This window comes from Pleurodeles waltl, chromosome 4_2 (assembly GCF_031143425.1).
Source record: "Pleurodeles waltl isolate 20211129_DDA chromosome 4_2, aPleWal1.hap1.20221129, whole genome shotgun sequence".
NCBI classification, from domain to species: Eukaryota; Metazoa; Chordata; class Amphibia; order Caudata; family Salamandridae; genus Pleurodeles; species Pleurodeles waltl.
Genome location: NC_090443.1, coordinates 330,848,216 through 330,859,006, shown reverse-complemented (window position 1 = coordinate 330,859,006; position 10,791 = coordinate 330,848,216).

The following is a 10,791-nucleotide window of genomic DNA, read 5'->3' as shown; positions in this document are numbered from 1 at the left end:
TGACGCAGAGTGGCATAGAGGGCATAGAGTCAAGTGGTATAGAGCAAAGTGGCCTTGAGTAGAGTGGCATAACGTGGAGTGGCATAAAATAGCATGGAGTGGCATAGAGTAGATTCGCGTAGAGTGGAGTGGCATGGGGTGGCTTAAGGGAGCACTGAGTGGCACAGAGTGAGATAGAACACTGTGGCATAGAGTAGGGTGGATAGTGTAGAGTGGTGTAGACTGGAATGGAGTGGCATAGAGTGAAGTGGTGAATAGTGGGGTAGATTACAGTGGAGTGGCATAGAGTATAGGGGGTAGAATAGAGTGGAGTGACGTAGAGTAGAGTGGCGTAGAGCACAATGGTATAGTGAAGAGTGGCATGGAGCGCTATGGAGTGATAAGCAATATAAACATTTAAAACAAAGATGTATATAGAAAGTGCAGCAGTGAAAGAAATAATACCTGAATCACAGCACGAGCCAAGAATGGTCACTAATTAAGATGAATCAATCTGTGCTTGGTCCATGCTCCACACAAAGAAAAGGAAGTAAGACCTGGCACGCACTGGCAAATTAGGAGGCAGCAAAGAAGTAAACATTACAGAAAATATTTCCTTACAAAACACATACAACTACATGAACTGCAGATCTATCAATGCCAAAAATGCAAGCAGGATTCAAAAATCAAAAGCTTTTTGCACTGCAATCAAACAGAAAAATAAATCATTAAGTCCACAAATGCAAACACTGATAAGAATTAAAACAGTTAACATTATAAAACACAACAAAGTCTACCTCTGGCATCAAAAACACTTGCCCTGCCCCCAAAGAGGCCACATAGTAAAGACAAAGAACTGGCACCTCAGAGGGGATCGACCCTTACCCCAGGGGAAGCTCCCCCAACATAAAGAAACTTATCCCTTGGTGTCTAGTGGTTTTCCACTCCCCCCCGTCCCCACAGGTCAGACTGGGCTGAAAAATGGCAAAAAGAAAGGACATATATGATCAATATCAGGGAGCAACCCTTGGCCACACAGGTGCCTGGTGTCTAAGGGTTTTCCATCACCACCCTCAACCCAGGCACATAGACTTAAAAAGTCTGATCCGCCCCACAGGAAAAGAAAACATAGGACATGTGTGGCCCATTATGGGGGCAATACTTGCCAGAGGGGCCGCTCTCCGACATACATAGGTAAAAATCTATAATGTCTAGTATCATTCTGCCACCCTGGGAGCAGATTTGCCTGAAATATACCCAGTCTGCCTCCCAGGGTGGGGGAGTGTGGGGGTGGGTTGAGTGTGCGGGAACCATATGACATATATTACCAAATATAGGCATCAACCCTTGCCCATGGGACCATGCCCCCAAAATATATATGTATGTTTATATAAATACCCTCGTTTTTAGTGGTTTTCCAACTCCCCTACACTCCACCCCACTCCACCTAGGGCAGATCAACCTAAAAAGGGGCATTTGTGGCCAATACTGCACAGCGACTCTTCCCCAAGGGGCAGCTCACCTAACATCTTTATGACAAAAACGAATACACTCGTATCTAGTAGTTTTCAACCTTTCCTGGGGCAGATTCGCTTACAAAAAATGTGATCTGCCCCCCACAGGAGGCAAAAAACAAAGGACGTTTGTGGCCTATACTGGGAAGTGACCCTTGCCCAAAGGGCCACTTCCCCAACATATATTAAAAAAATATCCCTGGTGTATAGTGGATTGCCAATGCTGGGGATAGAGTCTGATTAACCCCTGGGGGATGGATAACAAAGGATATGTGTGGACAATTAAGGCTGAGTGACACTTGACCAAGGGCTGATCCCCTACCTCATATAATTTGACAGTCCCTGGTGTCTAGTGGTTTTCACACTCTCTCCGCTGTAGGAAGCTGGCCTGGTGTGTGGTGGACACCTATGGTATTCGCACCTTATACCAGGTCCAGGCAACCCCTATTAGTTAATGAACAGTGTCTAGGAAGCAAGGGCTCTCTAGTGGTAGCTGTGGTGAGCAGCCAAGACTTATCTAGGAGGAATGTAAAGCACTTGCAATACCACAGTAACTTATCTCACATGAAAGGGACCACACAGTGTTGCAAAAATAAAGGTACTTTATTACAGTAACACTGAACTAGATTACTTATAGGCAGACCCCCAACTGGAGGTAAGTATACACTATATACACACGGTAAGTACTAGGAATTATCATAAAAAACACAACAAGCATCAGTAAGAAATAGTAGAAGGGGGAGTTATAGGGGGGCAAACCTTATATTAAAATAGTGGAATGCCAGGTCAGGTCCCCCACCCAAGATGTGGGGTAATTAGTAGGGAGCTGGGAGAACTTGGAACCCAAAGAGGTTAGTACCTAGATGACCCCCAGCGATCAGGAGGGAAGAGGTAAATTACCTGGTCTTCCCATAGACTAACAAGGGGACTTGGAAAGGAAAGTTTGCAAGAATAGGACCAGTCCAGTGGAACTCAACTGTGGATTCTGGATGAACATGACCTGCAAAAGAAGGGGACAGAGTCCAATCCACGCAGGAGTTTCCAAGTGGGGCAGGAGCTACTACCCACCCTTCTGTGGATGAAGATCCGGGTCGTCGGTGGAAGATGAAGGTCAGCTGTGGAGCCCAGGAGCTGTAGAGGAGTCCCTGAAGTTGGGCAGAAGCTGTCCCACGCCGGTCGAGGGGTCGCAGATGGGTCAGTGGTCAGGCGAACCACCAACAAGCCTTGGCAAGTGTAAATCTGGAAAGAAGAGGATTTGCAGAGCTGAAGAGGACCAGCAAGGTCCAGGGGACTCGACCCTTGGAGGGAAGTCTGGGATGACCCTCAGCAGTCGGGAGAGCCAGAAGAAGCAGTCCTAACCCCCCACAGGCAACCCACTGGCAGCAGGCACAGTAAGTTGCAGTGAGGCCCAGTCAGCACACCTAGAGAGGAGTTCCACGTCGCTGGAGCAGCAGAGAGGAGCCTGCCCTTGCAACGATGAAGTGCTGTAGGCTGGGGCTACTTGGAGCCTGAAGATCCTTTGGAGCAGAAGCCAACAAGCCTTGGTTGCTGCAAGAGTCACTGTGCACAGGGATTCTGTCCTGCAAGGAGAGGCAAGGGCTCACTGTCTCCCAATTTGGACAGAAGGCAGAGAGGAACAAAAAGACCACTCAGAATCACCACTTGTGTTGGAGGATCCAAGCAATTCCAGTGGAGAGCAGATCCCAGCAACCGGACATCGTTGCCTTAGGTGCCTGTGGATACAGAGGAGTGACTCCTTCACTCCAAGGGAGATTCCTTGCACAGCCATGGAGATGTTGCGATTGCTGGAAGGAGCCGGAGAAAGAATTTTGCAAAAAGAGGTTGTCTCTGGAGTTGCATGCTTGTTTGGTTCCTGTGAAGTCCAGCAGCGGTTCCGGTGGCCATTAGCAGAAAAGGTCAATGCAAAGGAGTTCTGTGGGAATCGTGCATGCTGAATCTGGGGACCCACCCACAAGGGAGACCCTAAATAGCCTTCTAAAGAGGATTGGTCACTCTGCAGGGTGTCCACCTATCAGAAGGTGGGTCACTGACGTTAGGTACCTGTCCTGACCAACCAGATGCTCCCAGGGGCCTCTGCACATCTTGTTTTCAAGATGGCAGAATCAAGTGGCCACCTGGAGGAGCTCTGGGCACCACCCCTGGGGTGGTGATGGACAGGGGAGTGGTCACTTCCCTTTCCTTTGAGTTGTTCCGTGCCAGAGCTGGGATCAGGGGTCCCTGAACTGGTGCAAACCGGATTATGCTAAAAGAGCACAAAATGTGCCCTTTAAAGGAAGCCAGTGGCGTGGGGAGGCTACCCCTCCCCAGCCCAGTAATGCCTGTTTCCAAGGGGGAGGGTGTTGCATCCCCTCTTGCTCAGGAAAGCCTTTGTTCTGCCTTCTCCTGCTTGAGCTGGTCAATCAGCAGAGGGACTGCAGCAGCCTGGGCTGCTTGCAAACCCTGGACGACTGGTAGGAGCAATACTGGGGTGTCCTCTAAAGAGCCCCCATAATGCATGGAATCATGCCCCCTATACTGGCATTTGTATTGGGGTATGATTCCGACATGTTTGATGCCAAACATGCCTAGGTTCGGAGTTACCGTTATGCAACTGGACCACAAGTGACCTATGACCAGTGCACGGGTAAAATGGCTTCCCCGCACTTACGAAGTCCAGGCCATTGGAACTGAAGTTCATAGGGGCACATCTGCTCATGCAGGTGTGCCCTCACACACAGAAACCTGCACCCAACCCTTTGAGCTGATGGGTCCTACTATAGGGGTGACTTACAATAACCTGGTGCAGTGACCGCAGTGAACGGGTGCATGCACCTTTTCACACAGGCTGCAAATGGCAAGCTTGCAGACACAGTTTGCATGGGCTCCCATGGGTGGCATAATACATGCTGCAGCCCATTGGGGACCCCTGGTGTACCAATGCCCTGGGTACCTAAGTACCATATACTAGGGACTTACAGAGGTACACCAGTATGCCAATTGTTGGATTTAAAGGAATTACCAAAGCAATCAAATTTGGAGGAGAGGGCACAATCACTGGGGTCCTGGTTAGCAGGATCCCAGTGAAAACAGTCTAATCACACTGGTAACAGGCAAAAAGTGGGGGTAACCATGCCAAAAAGCGTGACTTTCCTACACCCACTCCCCTCAGAGGGCAGATGGCCCCACAAAATAACTAATCTGCCACCAAGGGGGCATAAAACAAATGTAATTTGCGTATCAATATGAGTTGGCTACCCTTGCCCAAGGGGCTCCTCCCCACTAACTAAAAATCCCTGGTGGCCTAGTGGGGTGTATTCCTGCTGTGTGATTCCACCAGCGATTCTGCAGCAGAAATGCACTCAGGAGGGACACCGGGGGAAAGGATACATTCTTTCCTTTTCCCCTGGTATCTCTCTGCCCGGCTGATCCCCACACCCCCAGAGGACTCACCGTGTTCCCGCCTGGTAATCATGACATTGGTGTACAGAGTGCACACTGATGTCATTATCTTGCATGAGGAGGGTTCGGGTGGCAGCAGTACTTTCACTGCCATCCCAATTACAGACCTGCCAACTTCACCAAAAACCTCTGTGTGAGGAGGGGGCGGGGCTTGGAGGGGCGTGGCCTCATGACAAGAAGCACCTAAGAGGCACTTCCCCCAATCCCGGCTCCAAACCCCCTCATCTAATTAATGGGTGGTTTCATACCCATTAATAGACACCAACAGTTATAAGCCTCCAAAAACGAGCTGAAAACTACTACTTACAGTGGTTTTCAGCTTGTTTTCTCGACCACCCTCAGATATTGGCTTCTCACTGGGTGACCTTGTGAGGGGAGCCAATATCGTGTGTCACTTGGTGGCACTGTGTGAGTTGGCAGGTCTGCAATTAAGGCATGTGGTGGGGTTCCAGCACCCTTCTCCCAGCGGATTGGGTGCTAGGACGTGCTGGACACGTCTTTAACGCCTATCTAGCACATTCTTAGCACCTAAGGGCTTAAAGGAGGGGAAAGCAAGGATAGAGAGGAGGTAAACTAGGGCAAAGATAGAGAATGAGAATGAGAATGGAGAATTTCCATTTTTTGTGTGTGTAATATTGTTATAATGTACTGTTTTTGGGGCTGCTGCAATGGGTGGTGTGTTGTTAATATTGTACAGTTCCATTAGATTGTGTGTTGTGGTATTGCAATATGGTGGCATTATATTTTGTTGTTGCTGTTCCTCAACTACAGTCCATCAGCTGTGGGCGTTTGGTGTGGCTTTAGGAAAGGAAGAACAGTGGTAGGGTTAGAACGGTGCTATGACTTGGTGATGCAACAGTCAATGAAGGTAGGGCAGTGGTGGCTGGTGCAGCTTGTTGGGGAGAATTGATAATGTGGCACTATTAGGTGACAGTGTCATAGTGGTGTAAGAGGGTACTGGTGGGAGGTGGTATTATAGTAGTGGGATTTGACAGTGTGATGTTGGTGGATAATACTGTGGTTCTGTTAGCTGACAGTACAGTGGTGGGTTCACACTGCAGTGTTGAAGGGTGTAAGTGATGGAAAAACTCACAGAACTTTGAAGTAGGTTTGTGGTGTTAATTGTAAGGTTGGGTTAGCAGTGTCAACTAAGAGTTGATAGTGTGGTAATGTGGTCGGGATGTGAGTGGTGCTTGATGTTTGTTTTTTGGGATGTTGTATAATGGGAGATGCAGTACTGATATCATGTTTTTAGTAGTGTGGTTGTCTGCAGTTAGAGTTACCACGTTTCCCAGAGAAAAATACCAGCGATTTGTTCACGTCTTAAGAGTCTGAAAAAGCCAGGACATGATACTTAAAAATAACTTTATAGAAAAGTGCCTGCATTCATTTTTAACGTTTTTTTTCATTTTGATTCAATGCAATTGTGTTTTAATTACAGAAAGGGAGGAAAAGCTAATTAAAAGAAAGAGAAACACTAACCCAACCAGGAACAATAATGTCATATCTTTTACAATACACCGTAAAGGTGCAGATAAGGGAAATGTAAATCAATAGAGCATCTCATACCGGGAACACAGTAAGAATACCTAGATATAAAGGTACACTTCTCTATAAAAAGAAATTGTCTTGGCTGTTTATCCTTACAGGGCATACACTGGAAGATCTGTGTGAAAATCAGTCTCAGCATTAAGAAATAAAGGAAAAGATCATACAAAGTACAACGACAATAAACTAGCATCCTGAACTAACATAAAAACTGACAGAAGAGGAGGGGGAAGATAGAGGGAGGGGAAGATAATAAGCTGCAAGATAATACATATAGCTTGCCACTTCAACAAGACTGGATGTTAACATGGCTTTTTTCTCTTTATTTACTTTAATTATCAGTCAGGGGTCATTAAGGCAGCACTAGAACACATTCTAGAGTGCTTTCCTCTTATTATTATTGTATGTACCTATAAGGGGTAAAGATACCGGCTTTCAGTGATTTTCCTAATTTTTAGGTCGAAGCCTACCAGACAGCGCAGGTGTCTGGTACCATAGAAATATTGGGGACATGCTGGAAGTTGACCTAGAAAAGTATTCCAACCCTTGCTTATTATTGGCTTTGGCTTTTGTCATTCACCTTTGCAGGCTTTCCTTTTGCTGGCTTTATTTGTTTTAGGCTGTCCAGCTTCCCATGGAACCTAACCTGTTTATTACCTCCCTGTCTGACTCCTTGTATTCTTCTATGACGATTTGCTTTGTGGGACCTCTTTTTGTGAAACAGTTCATGAGAATGCATGTCTAAAGATGTCTGTCATCGCATGTGTCCCCTCCCTACCACTCTCTGTATGGCTTCTGTGAGGTGTTTTCTGGGTCCTGCAATAACTTTACCAGAAGCTCTTTTGGTTTCTGCCTCTGTTTTTGAGGCACATTTTTATGCCTAAAAGTGTATGTTTTGTCTAGAGATCACTTTGCACAGGGTGTGCTCCACTAGCTGCCACAGTATGCCTTCCACTTGGATGCCAGAAGCTATCATTTTGTTTTTATAACTGCTAAGATCTGTAGGCCAATTAGCAGCGAAAAGAGCATGGTGTGTTCTTTATAGCATGCAAACAAACATCCCTGTCTCATCAGCTGCTTCTTTAGAAAATCTAGTGACACTTTGCAGTAGTTAACAATTTTATTTAGTTTTCTATCGGGATGTCTTTCTGTGTGTCCTGATACAGTGTAAATATGCCCTTGGTGACTGTTTCACCCGTGCCCATGTTCCGGTACAGGTCTCGCGGCTTCACCCAGCGACAAAACTCCCTGAATGCTTTTAAGGGAGACCTGTTATTTGGTTCCCTTCCCACCACCTCCCTATACTGTGGATCCTGGTCCCTGAGACTTGCCTGAGGTTGCGACCCTCCATGGTTTGCAGCAGTAGGTGCAACAGCGTTCTCCTGCTCCTTGGGACATCTGGACATACGAGTGGAAATTTGCTAATAACTTTAATGCAATTTGACGAATCTTCACAAAATTTTCTAAACAAGTTTGCCACTCACTTCAGTTGCTGTCTGGAAATTTCCAGGGTGATTCGTCAAGCGGGGTGGGGGCTGGGGGACTGAGGGCGGTCCCAAAACTCATTTTCCCCATGCAATTTTCTATAGTGATTTTAGACATGACTGTAGCCCAACTCGTTGAAACTAATTATCCAAATTTGGCAGAAAGCTATATCTTGGTCCAGAAAGATCTCTTTTTGTAATTTTAGTGTAAATCTGTTAAGTAGTTTTGGAGGTATTAAAGAAAAAAGATTTTTGTATATTTAGAGACGTGGACGATCCGCGGATCTGACAGATATCAAAATGAGATCTAAGTGGCTGCCACCACTTCAAATAAGAAGTGATGGTAGCCATCTTGGGACTCTGGCCTCAGCTGAGTACCAAGAAAAAAAAGAAAAAAAAAACACAAGGAGGCAGGGTAGGAATAACATGACCTGCTATGCTTGGTGTTGGGGTCCCTCAGGGACTCCGTCGGGGGCCAAAAACATCCTAAACATTTTTTCAAAAGTTTCTCTGCGGATCCGCGGGAACATTTTATTACAAAGCAAGCATGGTTTCCCGTGCTTGTTTTTATTAGCCCCCTGGGTGAACCGGATCCCGGGGGGGGAGGGATTAATATTATATAATGGGGGAGGACTATGCTGGTGGCCCCCCTCCCTGGGCTGCCATTGACCACAGGGACCCCATTCCCCAGGGCCCAGTCGATTTAGAAAACAGGAGGGGGGCCACACAGCCCCCACCTTCGGTCAATTTTAGCCCCATAGCCCCCAGGGCCCAGCTGTGCATTCAATGGTGAGGGGAGGCCATCCTCCAGGGCCAGCTCCTGCTATGTCCCGGGGTGCCTATAGGACATAGTGGCTTCTCTGTGTTTTCTTGGGGGAGCAATTTCAAAGCAACCGTCAAGCGAGAGCAAATACTAAGGCCCTCATTACAACTTTGGTGGTTTGCGGGCAAGACCACTGTGCAGAATACCGCCACCATACCGTCAGTGCTGGCGGTACAGTGACCCCCCTATTACGAGTCACAAAGTGAAAACAGCCCAAAAACAGCCATAAATGCAACATCGCCAGGCCGACCAACAGCAAAAGAATGACTGTCCAAAACCAGCCCCGCCACGCGACAACATTCCATCCACCCTATCACGTGTCAGTTCCCTGCCCATCGGCTCATGCACTGCTGGAACACGTTTGGCGGTGCACACCGCCATGGTTCTAAAAGGTTCCGCCAGTAGTAGGCAACACCACATTGGACAGTTTGAATACCCCACACCTGAGACACATACACAAACCACAAACACCTGCTCACGGCACTATAAAACAGCCCCACACACACCCTCCTTTGGGAATCCTACGAACAACACACATAGCGATGACCCATTTACACAGATTCCATACACCACAGGCATATTCACATTGCACTCTAGGCACCCACCACGCAACAGCACGGTTTGCACTAGGCACACATCACATACACATACCAACACAACAACACACCTGCACCCACAACCAAACACCCCCACCCCACCAAAATAGCACGTCAAAAGCACCCACGTTTCACTGACCATAAGTTGAGGGTCATGGTAGATGAAATCGTCAGGGTAGAGCCACACCTCTTCGGAGCCCAGGTCCAGCAAACATTGATAGCAAGGAAAACTGAGTTATGGCAGAGGTTCGTCGACAGGTCAACTCAGTGGGCACACATCCACGCACAAGGGAGGACATCTGGAAGAGGTGGAACGACCTACGAGGGAAGATGCGTTCCATGGTGTCCAGGCACCAGATCGCCCTGAACAAGACTGGCGGTGAGCCCCCACCTCCACCCCTTGAGCTAACATCCTGGGAGGAGAAGGTCTTGGACATCATGCATCCTGAGGCGTGACTGGAATCATCGAAGGGATAGACTCGGGTAAGTCAACAAAAACCCCCAGGCATCTGCCACTCCTGTCTAGAATGCGTCCCCACCACCCATCACTCCCCAATCCACCCGATCCCATACTCCTGCACCCCCTGGCACCCCATCCCCATCCCCTGTATGCCATACCACCCCACTGCCACGATCCTCACACAATCATCCCCCAATGCACCGATACCAAGCACAATGCCAAGCACCACAACTCCCACAACGCAACACTCCCTACACATCAGAAGAACACATTCCCATTTCACAGTGGAACACCTGCATGGAAACCCAAACCACATGCCACACCAACTGGCAGCCTCAACTGCATTCCAGCACACAGCAATATTATCAACAATCCTCAACCCTCAATGGCATATGGAAACAGTGACACAATGTGCATCCCCCAAACAATGTCTGCATCACTGCAGCTGTCATTGTCATCACTGAGAAGCAAGTTAGGCTACACCATGCATCACACAATGTGGCCAACAAAGACTTCTACAAAATTGAACTCACTCCCTTTATATCCACAGGTCCCGCTGCCACTGCCACCCGCCAGCGGATGCCATGGTCATACAGCCCTCCCCAAGATGAACATTCGAGTGGATGCCCGGACAGTGACGACTTGCCTGGCCCATCAGGGACGACTGGTCAGTCCATACCCAGCAGCCCCACCCTGGACACACTAACTCCCCCTCCCTCAGCCATCCTTTCCTCCCCAAACTAGTGCCCCAGGGATGGGTCAAACAGAAGTGTGCCCACAGAACGGGGGCCTGAGTCAAGGGCACACACTCAAGACAATGAAGGTCCTGGTGCTACTGGGAGTGGGCACACTATGCCAGGGGCACAAGCACAGGGGGCAAGGGATAGTGGGAGGGGACCTGTGGTCCAAGGGATGAGGCAGCCACAGC